Below are 12,549 nucleotides of genomic sequence, written 5' to 3' on the forward strand. Positions count from 1 at the left end.
AGCGAGAGTTCGTGACCAACCTTGGTATGCAAAGACCAAAGACTTCATCGTCTGTTGGGCGATCGGCATGAAATGAAAAATAAAGCAATATAGCTGCGTGGGCTGTTTTCACTCAGAGCAGCGGAAAAATTTGGAAATAATTGCCGGAGCGGGCGCCGAACGTGGCGGAAGACGAAGAAAAACGCTCACAGGCCAAACGATGGTCTTTGCATACCAAGATTAGACACAAACTCTCGCAACTTGTTCGTACTGCACACAGGCAGCACTCACCAGAATGCGCAACATGTACTGAAGGCCACGCGCTCCATTGTTCGTATTTCAATGTATCACGACAGTTCACCCAATTGATCACCCTATTTTTCATAATTTTACATCTGATTCTGATAGTCAAGCATTGTTCTTGCAACTGTTCAAATGTATCCTGAATGCTGGCATAGAGAAGCTGTCAGCTGTACTTTTTTTGGTGGGGGGATGGGGGGGGGGTTGCTAACCTTGGGAATTTCTGGTCTGTAGGAAGTGTGCTCAGTGGTTTTTAAGTTGGAATTCTGTAGCCGTCCTCCCACCCTAATAAAGACATCCTCAACGCAATCGGGCAGAAATTTGCTGATCTCAGGAAGGGTCAAATTGTGAAGATGAATTATCTGTTCTTGGACTTTAGAAAGGCAAACTTTGTTTTTAGTTTCACACATAGGTGGGACACTAGTTTTGCATAAGGGTTACAAGAATTGTGGGTAAATGCCATAACTCCAGCAGTGACGTTTGTCGTGTTGAACTGTGCAAGGTCGAAAAGATCAAAACATTTCAATGCCGCGAATGTCCTAATTTCCTTTTGGGGCAGGCCAGGCACCAGGGTTGTGGCAGGTGTGTTAATGTCCCATTTCAACGTAGTGCTAATAATTTTCGATGGTGCTAGCGTTAATTGTTCATAGGTAAGCGTGTTTAGCTCGAAATGCATTTTAAATTTCTTGCAGCTCAACTGGCACCTACCAGCCCCCTCCCTCTGGCAGCTGGACCTCCGACTCCTCAGTGCGGGCTGTTAGCAGCCAGGCTTGTGGGTGAGCTTCTGAAGTGAGTCCTTGCCATCCAACCACACTGATTACATGTACAGTGTGCAACACGCTCGTATATAAGAGTGAGTTCAACTTTCACTAGTTACATCTGAATGCTGCTGAAACAACTTTTTTGCAAAAATGTTGGAGACAAAGCGGGTGGTCGTACATTTCAGAATGCCATGGTAGTTCTTTTCATTTTTTTTTTTTTGAAAAAAAAAAGTGCCTGCCCTTGGAGCAGCACTAGTATTAAATGAAGAGTATAAAACATAGATATATTAGTTTTGTTTTGGTAAGATGACACATCATCACCCTGTTTCAAAGGGAATACCACTAGCAATGAATAAATCAATCAATCAAATCCCACTTGGACAAGGAAGGATAAGGCTGTAAGTACGAAAGCTGGGTTATAGACAACTGTGTTGCCTTCTGCAACTTTGGCCAAGCTGGAGCCACTAAATAAGCTGCGCTTAAGACTACCGACACTTCATGCACCCGGTTTAGTCTGGGGGCCATTTTGTTTCTGGCTTGCAGGGTTGTCATGCCTCCGTTTGAAATTGTCGCCAATTTTTACTGGCAGAGGGGGGAGCATTGGCAGTGCTTGTCAACTGTGGGGCTGTGTTTACTTTCGCTTAGTTTGCGTAAGTGCGCTGTTGTTCATTTTCGCTTTCGTAAATTGAATTGTGTCCGGGTACTGGGGTGGTCTTATAAATTGCTAGTTTTTCCCAGATATCACACTCGGTAGTAAGTTACTTCATTGCAGTGAATGGTTCCGGATGTGATAACACTTCTGTCACTTGGCTGTGTTAGAAGCGCCGTGTTTAAATTTAAATTATGAGTAGCTTTGGTTCTCCTGGACAGAAAATAGTCGATTATACGTTTTCTGTTTGAATCCAGGCCAGCTTTGAAACAGCATACACAGCAATCTTTTGTAGCTTGCATAAAAACTGTACTAGATGTCCGAAAGTGATCCGGCAGCAACATCCACTAATAATTTTTAACAAGTTGTTATAAACAGTATCATAAAACATTATGATGTACTGTGTTCATGCGAACTCCTAACTAATGCATTTGTAAGGTGGGGGTGAAAACATTTATTGAACTCATTTGTTGGTCGAAGAGCGGTTTCGATGAGTCGGGTCCTCAGTCCAGGACTCCAATGGCGGACGCTATCCGGCAGGTCCGCTCGATCAGCCGTTGCTGGCCTTGTGGGGCAGTGCTGGACAGCGCAGCCTCCCAAGAGGAGAGAATGGGGAAACTGCAGTAACTATAGTAAGAGTGGCGTTACACCACGTCCAAATGCTTTCGATGACTAGCATTTAATCCAAGCCTGTACACGTCACTGAGAAACTGCAAGATTTTATCGTGACCGTCAGTCCAGGACATAGAAAGTAACGTGTCAGACCAATGGGGTCATGGGTATTCCAACTATTCCTTCGATTCTGCACTTTCTCACGTCAAAAATAAAAACATGCAAATAAGTTCTTACCTGCAGCCGTCATCGATTTACGTACATAGGCTTTGCGTATACTTTTTTCAGAGTTCAGAAGGCGTGCATTATATTAATTGCCATGGGATTAAAACATGCCACTTTTACAGCCGCTTTTGTGTACATGTGTGCACGCACACACGCGGGGGAGTCCGAATAGGCTTTGATACAACAAAAAATGCACCAATAAAGCAAATTTATTCTATTTGTATAATGTGTATTATGCAAGAATACATGTAATGAACCCACGTAATTACAAGTCCCCAGTATCATATCAAGCACGAGACCAGTCAGTTTGCTAAGAAAAGAAATGTAAGTGTACAAGTATATGTTCAAGCCACAAACAGGCCCGAGGCACCGGTGAGTCTGTTAAGAAAAGAAATTTAATTATACTGTACAGTCAAACCCCGCGATAACGAAATACCGCGAGTACAAAATTCCCGCACCAACGAAATATTTTCAGATCCCTGGCAAACGTTCCATAGAAGCCCATGTATTTCATATCTCGCGGCAAGAAAATGTTTTTAGAAAGCGATCCCGGGCTAATGAAATTCGCTGAAGTCTGGTTGGAATTTTATCTACCCATTTGAGGCTAACAGTGTCCAAAAAGGGCTCAAATGCATTTTTTTTGGACTCAAAGTGCATAAACTTCTGCCACATTGTGCTTGCATGGCCACCACCATACAAGAGAGAGGGCATAGAGGGGCAGTCACTTTTTGCCATGGGGGAAAGAAATGTTAGGAGGGAGCACCCAGCTTCGGCAAGCCAACCTCCTCTGAAGCCGCTTTCTCCTCTCGTCGGACTCCTCCCGCGCAATGCATCATGGGAGATGCACCACTTTCAGGCCCGCGGTAGTATTTAGTGATTCTGGCTGGCTGTGTGTCATGGCTGCCTGGGGAGTTCGCATTCATTGTTTGCATTGGCCTACATTTGCTGCGACGATTGCGATTCAGGTTTAGATGGGAGTAATGCGCCATTATCCCTTCACATCACAGCTGATAGTGCCTCATCAGCTGAGAGTTACCTGGAAGCGCGAAAAGATTTGGTTTCATCAGCGTGCATTATGGCATAACTTGGCTTACCTGTGCTGGGAACTCGCATACGCGTGGTTTGCGTGCTGTGCGCGGTTGTGGAACATTTGTGGTGCGTTTTTATCTCATTCAACGCATTGGACAAAAAACTCACTGAACCAGTGATTTTAAAGGTGGGTGCGATAATGTTATTGCGAGTGGTACCCTTAGTAAGGTGATAGGACCTGCCGGGTGGCGGTTTGAGTCGGGCCGGCCATGGCGAGTGCCGGACAGCCTGTGATATTGAAAAAAAAAAGGTTAATTGCTTAGAAAAGAGCCTGCGTTGCAGCTAAAAAGGATCGCTAGTGGATCCGGTAAACATTGAATAGCAATAGGTTTTTAGTGCTTCTCAATGCCTTGTTTTGTTCTTTATTCTGTGTAGCGGTAAATACACTGCACAGAATCGATTGCGGTACATTTTATAAGTTTAATACATACAGTGATGGACAAATAAAGCGCGATCACGAAAATGAGCCAGAAAGCACAAATAGCGTTCTTTCCATGTAAGTCAAATTGACGCGTGGCTTAACGAGAAGTTTGGAAATGTGGCTTTCCAAATATATAAGTGGCGCGCCATAATTTGACCCCCGCGAACAGTATTTATCAATTTTGCGTGTTCGGGTTTATATTTCCGCATTAGGATTTAACTTGTCAACATGCACGTATGGGGTAAAGTGGCATAAAGTATTGAAGGATCCTCCTTCGTCGAAACCGGTTTGTGTCAGCTCACCCGGCGAAAAATACGGCCGCAATCTTTTGCAAGCAAACAAAGGGTTTATTACTTCAAACCACGAGAACTATACTATCAGCTCTTGAGCGGGACGGGTGCAGGGCAACACCGGTCCGCAGGGCAGCACTCACATTTCGTAGTGGTAGCTGGCGGTATCGTCCTGTCCCGGGTGCAGGTTGGGCGGCGAACTTCGTATCCACGCACTAGACGCCTTGCCGCTGTGTCTCGTCGCGTCCGAATCCGTGGCGATACCTCTTCCGCCACCACTCACACAACACACCCCCACGCCTACTGCAGCCGTCCCTTATCTCTCTTCCGCCTGCCCGTTCCTTCGCACTTTGGTCCTGCGCGTGCTGGAGCGCGCGTGCTCGGCCACAAATCTACGCGACTGTTACGCGCGCGTATCTAGACGCGAGCCGTCATGCACACCACGTTCACGCACGCGCACTGCGGTCCCCTCACATGCCCACAGTATATAAATTTGAGATTCCGCTCATTACAAATTGGCAAAAAGAAAACAGTATGTTGGCGTTCCTTTGGTCCTCTGGTCTTTTTTTTTTTCTGTGTTCGGGGTCCCCGTTGCATGCCTAAATTTTGCTGTGTGAGAATAGTTGCTTTTTCCAGAGTAGCATAAATTTTTTATTGCACACAAAAGAACAAACAGACCCGTCACCTGTACAGCAAAATATTGAACACAAAGTAGTGAACGTCTCCGGAGAAGGTATCCCGCTGAACTGAACGCGTAATGGTGTCCTTTGCACTTGACAGCTTCTCAACTGTAGGGACTGCGCGCGGTGAGGGGCAACGTTTGAGAAGAATCACTTGAGTTAGAAAGGCCAAAACGAGAAACGATTTCCATGTCGAAAATCGACTGAAGCGATCAGATCCACGCCGTTTTCTGCCAACTCCGCTCGCAAGTGCGTTCACTTCCGGGAGGACCTCTTTGTCTTTCTCAGGTCCCGCAACTGGTGTATTGGCAATGGGTCTTTCCTTCTCAGTAGAATGGGTCTCGCAGGGCTCAAACAGAGACGGGCATCCACTCTCCAGGACATGGGTCCTGAGAACACTGGCAGCGGCCGTCTTCCGTAAGTGTACCATGGAAACACTTTCCACGATCACCCAACCAAGGTCAAGCTTCTGAGCGTAAGGAGCGTCGTGGGGCCCATTTCGCGTCTGCCGGACCTTGTGGACCCTTATGATGTCCCTGCCAAGAAGCAATATTTTTGCCTCGGGGTCAACGGGCGGAATACAGTCGGAAATTGGTTTTAGGTGAGGATAGCTTCGGGCAACATCGGGGGCTGGGATTTCGCCTCTGTTGCCCGGAATTTCAATGCATTCAAGCAAACAAGGGAGTGAAATCGTCGCTTTTTCTTTCACTACCTTCACAGTGAATCCATGGGCTGCCCTTCCAGCCACCTCAGTATTACCAGCGCAGGTGCGGACCTTGTAATTAGTGCAGGGCTCGCACGGGTCCTTGAAAACCTTAAAAACCCTTGAATTTAGAAGTGTCAATTTCAAGGCCTGGAAAATCCTGGAATTTTTAAAGGGTCCCTGAAAACCCTTGATTCTTCCGTAGAGAATCAATGGCCCTGTCTTTTCACAAAAATTTAAAGTGTTTATCGTGGATTTTAGGTAAAGAAACATTGTAATAATCAATTTTCAGTGTATTGCGTAAGATTGCAAGTTTGGTGGATTTTCATTATTACAAGGCAACATTGGGAGCAGGCACTTGTCAATCCAATCCATGTCACGATACAATCAAGTGAAAGCCAGCTTTTGTTCTTTGGCTTGCATCTTCCATCTAGTCTGTGGACGCTCGCTCATTGCATGTTTGCTGTGCCTCATACGCTCCATCAGCGTTTGCTTTTACGTGCAAATGGTGGACGTGTACATTGTTCATCCTGCCTTGCAGTAACACTTGCGGATTTAATTTCAGCTGATACTCTTGCTGACAAAGCAGGAGATGCAGGCAACATTAATTAAGTTTTGAAATCAAACAGCCTCAGCAAAGACAAAGGAAAACGAAGAAACTCTCAATACCAGCTGTGAAATAAAAAATAAAGCTGGGGGAGCATTCACGAACCCGTTAGAACCTATCTAAATGTGCACTAATGTGCTTAGCTATTGTGCAATAAAAAACTGTTGCATTGTGTTGAAAAAAGCTATAAATAATCCCAGATAAAACATTAGATGGGGACCTTGAAAATGTGTTTTCTGGTCCCTGAAAGTCCTTGAAAACTGTTGAATTTTCGCTTTTGAAGCCTGTACGAACCCTGTGAGTGGGAGTTCCGTTAACTCCAAAGAAATCAAAGAGTTCTGATCTGGCCAGTGATCGGTTGCTTTGATCGTCCAGTATTGCGTAGGCCTTCAACACTTTGTGCGGTTGGGAGTCATGCCTCACTTCAATGAGACATATTGTGGCGCAAGGCTTTTCGTCGTCCTCGTTGTTCACTTGAGTGCGTGTGGAGCAGACTTGTTTCGGAGAGGTCTGACAGTTTTCGCCTCCGAAGGCTGCACCTGAGAGTTGGCTTGCCGGTGGATGAAATACTGTATCATGGTCGCCAGCTTCACATAGAAGGCACTTACAACTGTCTGGCACTGCTTCGCTGAGTGGTCTGTCAACTTACAGCAATGGAGGCAGATTCCTGGTTGTCTGAGGAATTCCGTTCATTCAGCCAAGCCTTTCATGCGGAAGGCGCGGCACCCCGCGAAGGCGTGTGGTCTCCTATGCAGGGGACACCACGCGTCCAGATTATGTTCATCATGCAGTTCAGTGTGGGTGCCCGGTTTTTGTTGGTCTGTTGAGGAAGCCGAATCAACGTCTGTCTTCCGGGTAGAGATGAAAGGGCTTCCGTGAGGGGGCTTGGAGTCTTGCTTCACTCTTCGCGGGTTGGATGCAGCAGGAGCATCATTGCGGTTGCGCATGAAGCTAGGGTTGTTTCTCATGCCAGCCTCGTCCATGATGAAGCTTGCGAAGAAAGAAAAGGGCGGAAATGCGGTGTTGTTTTCCCTTTTGTATTTGGAACCCACGGACATCCACTTTTCTTGAAGCCCAGGGGGCAGCTTTGAGACGAACGAGTTAACTCCACGGGCGGAATCAAGGTATTTGAGTCCCGCAAGATAAGGATCTCTCTTTGCCACTTCAAGCTCGTGGAGCAAGTCCGAGAGTTCTTGCAGCTTCACGTTGTCTCGGTGAGAAAGCTTTGGGAATTCCTCCAGCCTACTTAGCAACGCGTCTTCAACCACCTCGGGGCGCCTGTAGTTGTCGTCCAGACGCTTCCAAACGACGTTCAAGCCCACTGTGAAGTTGTCAACGTGCACCGATCTAAGCCTCTTGGCTTGCGCTGATGAGTTCTGACGCAGCCACTTGATCAGGAAGTCAAGCTCTTCTTGAGGAGGTAGATCAAGGTCCCAGATCACCCCTTAAAGCACTTTTCACATTTCTCCCTGACGTGTCGACTGTATGACAGTGCCGGTTGCGGCTAGTCTCGTAATATGCTTGAGCCTTGAGGGACAGTGTAGTGGCTCATCGCGGTCAAGAGCTAGCTTCCCATGGCTTGTCTTCTGTGGCGGAGCTCGTTTTTTCAGACTGACTGGTCAGCTTGTGTGGATCCATTAAGGCTTGCCACCTCCCTCGCAGAGTACCTTCCGTTCAATGGAAAATCACTTGCGTTGGATGCGAAGCTGACTAGTAGGTACCAAGGTGAGCCTACCTTGCCGTTGGTTGCCCTTGCTTCGTGGTGGCCGCTGAACGTCGGGCTGTCCTTGCAGAAAATGCTGTCATGGGCGAGCCGTCGACGGAAGACTTCTCGTAGTGACGTAATCCTTTGCGTTCGCGGACCTGACGGTAACGGCTGAAGCGATAGACTTCACTTTTTTTTTACTATTCTGGCCTCACGGTACGTTGTTCGACGGGGTCGATGCGTCCGCTATCCATAAAGATGACGGGTAAATCGGAAGGCTTAAAAGGCAAACTTTAATTAAGGGTAGTGGAAAAACAGGAAAAGGTTACAAGTCGAAAGAAGAAAGGTTCCTTCCTCTGGTTAGCTCGATAAAAAAAGTGGTGCTGTCTCGAGGGCTGGCAACGGGCGACTGGTGGTCGTGGCGTCTCTGAACCCAGGCGCGGACATAGTTCTGCGAAACGTAACTCAACACCTCGCCGGGGCTGCAGGACAGCGGGAGAAACGGGCCGAATTCCTTTTTCGGCCGTCCCGGGCTCGGAGAGGGAAGGAGAAGCGCGCACACACAAGCACGAGAACAAACACACAACACACTTGCGAGCAGGACAATAGTAGTGTAGGACAGTTAACTATGCATGCACACTCTGTGAGGCTTGCTGAGTCAATTATTAGTGCAACAACATTGTTATGGAAAATGTGGTATGGACATGCACACCGGATTTGCATGGGAATGCAGTAAGTCGGGTGCCCCACAATGTTCTCCAATAATACTGCAACAGAGATATGCCAGTGATATCAAACACATGCCACGATACTGCACACGCTGCACAGTTAGCACGATGATACATGGTAACCTTTCATTACACATACTTCTAGCACAGAACCTGACTCTAAAGGTGTGCGAGGACTGTGTTCCCTCTCTGGGGGTGCAGGTTGAAGTTGGTGGTTTTATTAGGAGGGGAAGAATTTGGAGTGCTTTAATCCGAAAGGTACACCCTATTCCACAGTTAAACGCGTGCTGACACCAAAGGTCAATTTTTAATATGGTTTGCTTCATGGAGGTGCCAGAATGCTGTACTCCAAATTATAGGCACCAAGCAATGGTTGTAACAAAGTTTCAATCAAAGGTTTTGCTGCATTTTAAAGAGACTGAGAACTAGAGGCTCACCTAATGTGTGAATGTCAACTATGCCTAGGAAGGTGCGTGAGGTAAGAAGCTGCCAGCAGGTCACTGTAATGCCCCCCCACTGCCCCATTTTAGACGTGACGAATACAGCTGGACTAATCTTGAATTGAACTCGGGGGCAGCGTAGTGTAGGTGGTCAAGCAAAAATTCCTTAGATTCTTTTGAAGCCTATAACAAGGCGAAGTCTGGCTTCTTGGCGGGAACATGTGGTGTCAACTAAGCCCCAGAAGACTCGCTCCTTCCTGCTCTTGCGCATTGAGCTGCCAGAAGCAATACCGATGCCATGAATGGCACTGTCATTCATAATTGGGCTCATTTGAGCAAAAAAACCAAATTTGGTGTCAGTACTCGTTTGAAGTTTGCTGTGGTTGGTAAGTTTATTGACCTTTAAACTGCGTCAACTTTGTGAGTTCTCGCCGAATCTTTTCCCGGTGAAGGCGCTCTGTGGTTGTTTTGGCAAGATGACGCAGCCTCACATCAAATACTTCTCCACGATTGCTCTTACGAGATGAGATGAATGGCTCGCCAATGGATGATTTTCAAGCATATGCTGATCCAGTGCTTTGAAGAAGTCCTTGCCGACAAACGCTGTCAAAGTGTTAACAACAACTTTGGCTACAAACCCCTTAAATGGGAAAGACTAGCACACCAAAACCCTGCGAAGCTCTGCTTCAGTCTGTTTGCAAATGGTAAGCTTGTCACTCGAGGCATAAATGAGCCCACCACGTGTTTTGCGCCGAGTCAGTGAGTATGCAGGCATGGGAGGAGCGGTGGATACCTTCGGTGCGGAAGAGCATTCACTGCACTTCAGGTGCATCAACAGGCTTCGAGCTACAAATCCAGATATATGTGCTATGATTGAAATGCCAAGGTCAGAAATTTTGCCTGGTTCTGCAGTGTACGCATGCTCTAGAAAGATATCAGGGCTGTCTTCGACAAGCGAGTCACCCTCATCGGGACCTCTCTGTGCTGTCAAATTAATAACATCAATTGAGGCAGGCCTTTTGCCAGAGCTACTCGCAAAAAGTATCTGTACATGCTCCAAAGGCAAGCAGTTGCCACCATCAACATCTTTTACTTCATTGTGGATGATGAGGCGCTTGAAGGCCACTTCAAATTTTTTTGCTGTTGGATTGTCGTTGCAGCGGCCAAACGATCGAATTGCACCGAAAAACAGCTCCCAGTGGTCCTGGCTCAGTTCTGATGTTGGTAGATAGACAAGGAGCTGGTTGACCCTTACCAGGTAATTGTACATGTGAATAATGCTGTCCATGCACACAACGAAGCCAAGGAAGCCTGTTTTCCTGTTGGTTCCCGAGGCTCCCGAGTGCTTTTTGTTTTGGAATGCCGGCCCTACCCGGGCAAGGGGGGGGGGGGGGGCGATGAGCTAATCAGAATCCCGGGGGAGTTCTGCTCGCCACACGCCCCGTCGTCGTCTTCTTGCGCCTAGTAGAGGACAGTGAGGTCTGCAACGGAAAAGATTACCGGTATTAGGGCTGCACCACTTGCGGGTAAATTCAAACTTTTTCAGTGTCTGCTGCTCCCTCTGCAGGTGCAGCCACAGCTCCGGGCGTACTCGCTCCCTCAGGGCCTCCACCGCTGGAGTTTCACCTCCATGAGCTGTTGGTCACTGGGCTCGCCATACCTAGTAAGAAATCTCAACCAGGCAGAGCACAAACTGGTTAGTAGCCTCTCTAGGTAGGGGGTTCAGGTAGCGTACTGTTCTATATTCAATTTCCCGCAAGCCGGAGAGGTCGGCTAAGCGGGAAAGCAGGGTTCGAGGGAAGCGGCAGGAGTGGAAGGTATGTGGGGTGTCCTCCACGCTGTTGCACAGTGGACACACCCGGTGGCAGCAAGCATTGCGCCTGAATGCCTGGCTGCGGAAGGGGAGAGCCCCTCGCACAAACCGGTATGTAAACGAGGCGCGGCGGCTATCGAGAAAAGCAGCGGTTATCATGGATCAGGATGGTTTAGCGGAAGAGAGTTCATACTGGGAAGGCTGGGGGTCAGGGCTTCCACCAGGTCCTTCAGCAGGTCGAACCCTGGCTGCACACGGAGCAAAGCCTCCAGAGTCCGTGCGGCCGTCCCCATAGAACGGCAGTGGTGACCCTGCCCTGGCAATACTATTGGATAAGGTGCTTTGAGAAAAAAACTGAGTCGGGTACTGAGGAAGAAAGTCGTGAAGAGCTTGGTGAGGGTTACATCGCAGTTGATGGCCACCTGCGTCCAGCGAATGTGGAGGGCAGTGGCCATGACTTGGGAATTCCCAAATCTCCTATTGTGGAAAACCAGGAGACAAAGGGCCGGGACATGCAGAGGGAACCATGAATTCTATTTACATACTGATGATAATGTCAGCATGCACGGGAATCGGGGGAACTTCTTCTTTCACAACATCCTCCCCACCCCTACAGAGTGAGTAAACTAGTTGTCCTATCCCTGTAGTACGCTTCACTGGCATGGTCACTTTCTAAGTTCGTCTAGTTCCATTAGGGGACAGCTTAATCTTCCAACGATGTTGTAGCGTCGTTGGCGCTTCCGGTAGGCAGACTTGTGTATGGATATGGACTTGTACACAGAAACCACACCTTGTTGGATGAAAGTACGTTTCACATGCGGGTCGACAATTTTCTTGGGAATTACTTGAAACAATTAATGACGCTTGTGTGTATTGTACCTGGCTGGTTCACTGTTTCTTTCTGGTCTGGTGTGTTTGCGAAACCGATGAGTTTTTCGTCGCTTCCGAGAGCGCGTCTTTCTGGTGCGCCTAATACAGGACTTCGGTGGTCTTCTAAGTTTTTTCTCTTCGTACATTTTAAAATGGTCGATGCGCTTCCTTGGTTGAATGGTCGAACTAGCCGAGCGCCTGTGAAAAAGCTCTGGTTGATGCGCGTTTCTTTTGAGGAGGACAAAGGTATTGAGATTGCTTGTTCAAGCCTCTCTTTGCGGTTGCCTTGCTTGTAGCATGTGCAGGCAGAAGCACGTCGCAGTTTGTGTCCCTTAGGAGATGCTTCAGTCCGAGGTCTGGTGAAGGTGGCTCGCATTCTGGTTGTTCGGTGACGTCCGGAGTTTTCTCTGATAGCTGCTGCTGACAATTGGGTTCGGGCTCTTTACGACGGAAGAGTCGGCGATGCCGGGTAATACATCTACAGTAGGCTGCGATTCTATTTTGATTCCTTGGTTTACAGCGCATTGTAGTCTGGTTTTGGTATCGATTGTAATCTCTTCCCATTCAAAGCGTGTGGTATATTCCTCCTCGAGACATTCGGGGACTACGTGCGGCTCAAGCTCTTTGTCTAACAGTTTCAGCTTCGCTTCGTGTTTTTGGAGTCTGTAAAGCAGGTA

The 12,549-nt window shown here is 47.8% G+C and overlaps 1 long non-coding RNA gene across 3 annotated transcripts in view; it reads left to right on the forward strand.

Moving 5' to 3' along the window:
- Positions 1-844: 844 nt before the first annotated feature.
- Positions 845-12,549, forward strand: part of LOC144168995 (uncharacterized) — a 101,915-nt gene continuing 90,210 nt past the window's right edge. The window contains exon 1 of one of the 3 annotated variants that reach the window (XR_013322327.1): positions 845-1,132. This is a non-coding gene — a long non-coding RNA (uncharacterized LOC144168995). The remainder of the gene's footprint in view (positions 1,133-12,549) is intronic. The other 2 variants (XR_013322328.1, XR_013322326.1) reach the window with 2 other exon arrangements.

This window comes from Haemaphysalis longicornis, unplaced genomic scaffold (assembly GCF_048455015.1).
Source record: "Haemaphysalis longicornis isolate Haplotype H1 unplaced genomic scaffold, Haemaphysalis longicornis Haplotype H1 scaffold_2, whole genome shotgun sequence".
Taxonomy (NCBI): Eukaryota; Metazoa; Arthropoda; class Arachnida; order Ixodida; family Ixodidae; genus Haemaphysalis; species Haemaphysalis longicornis.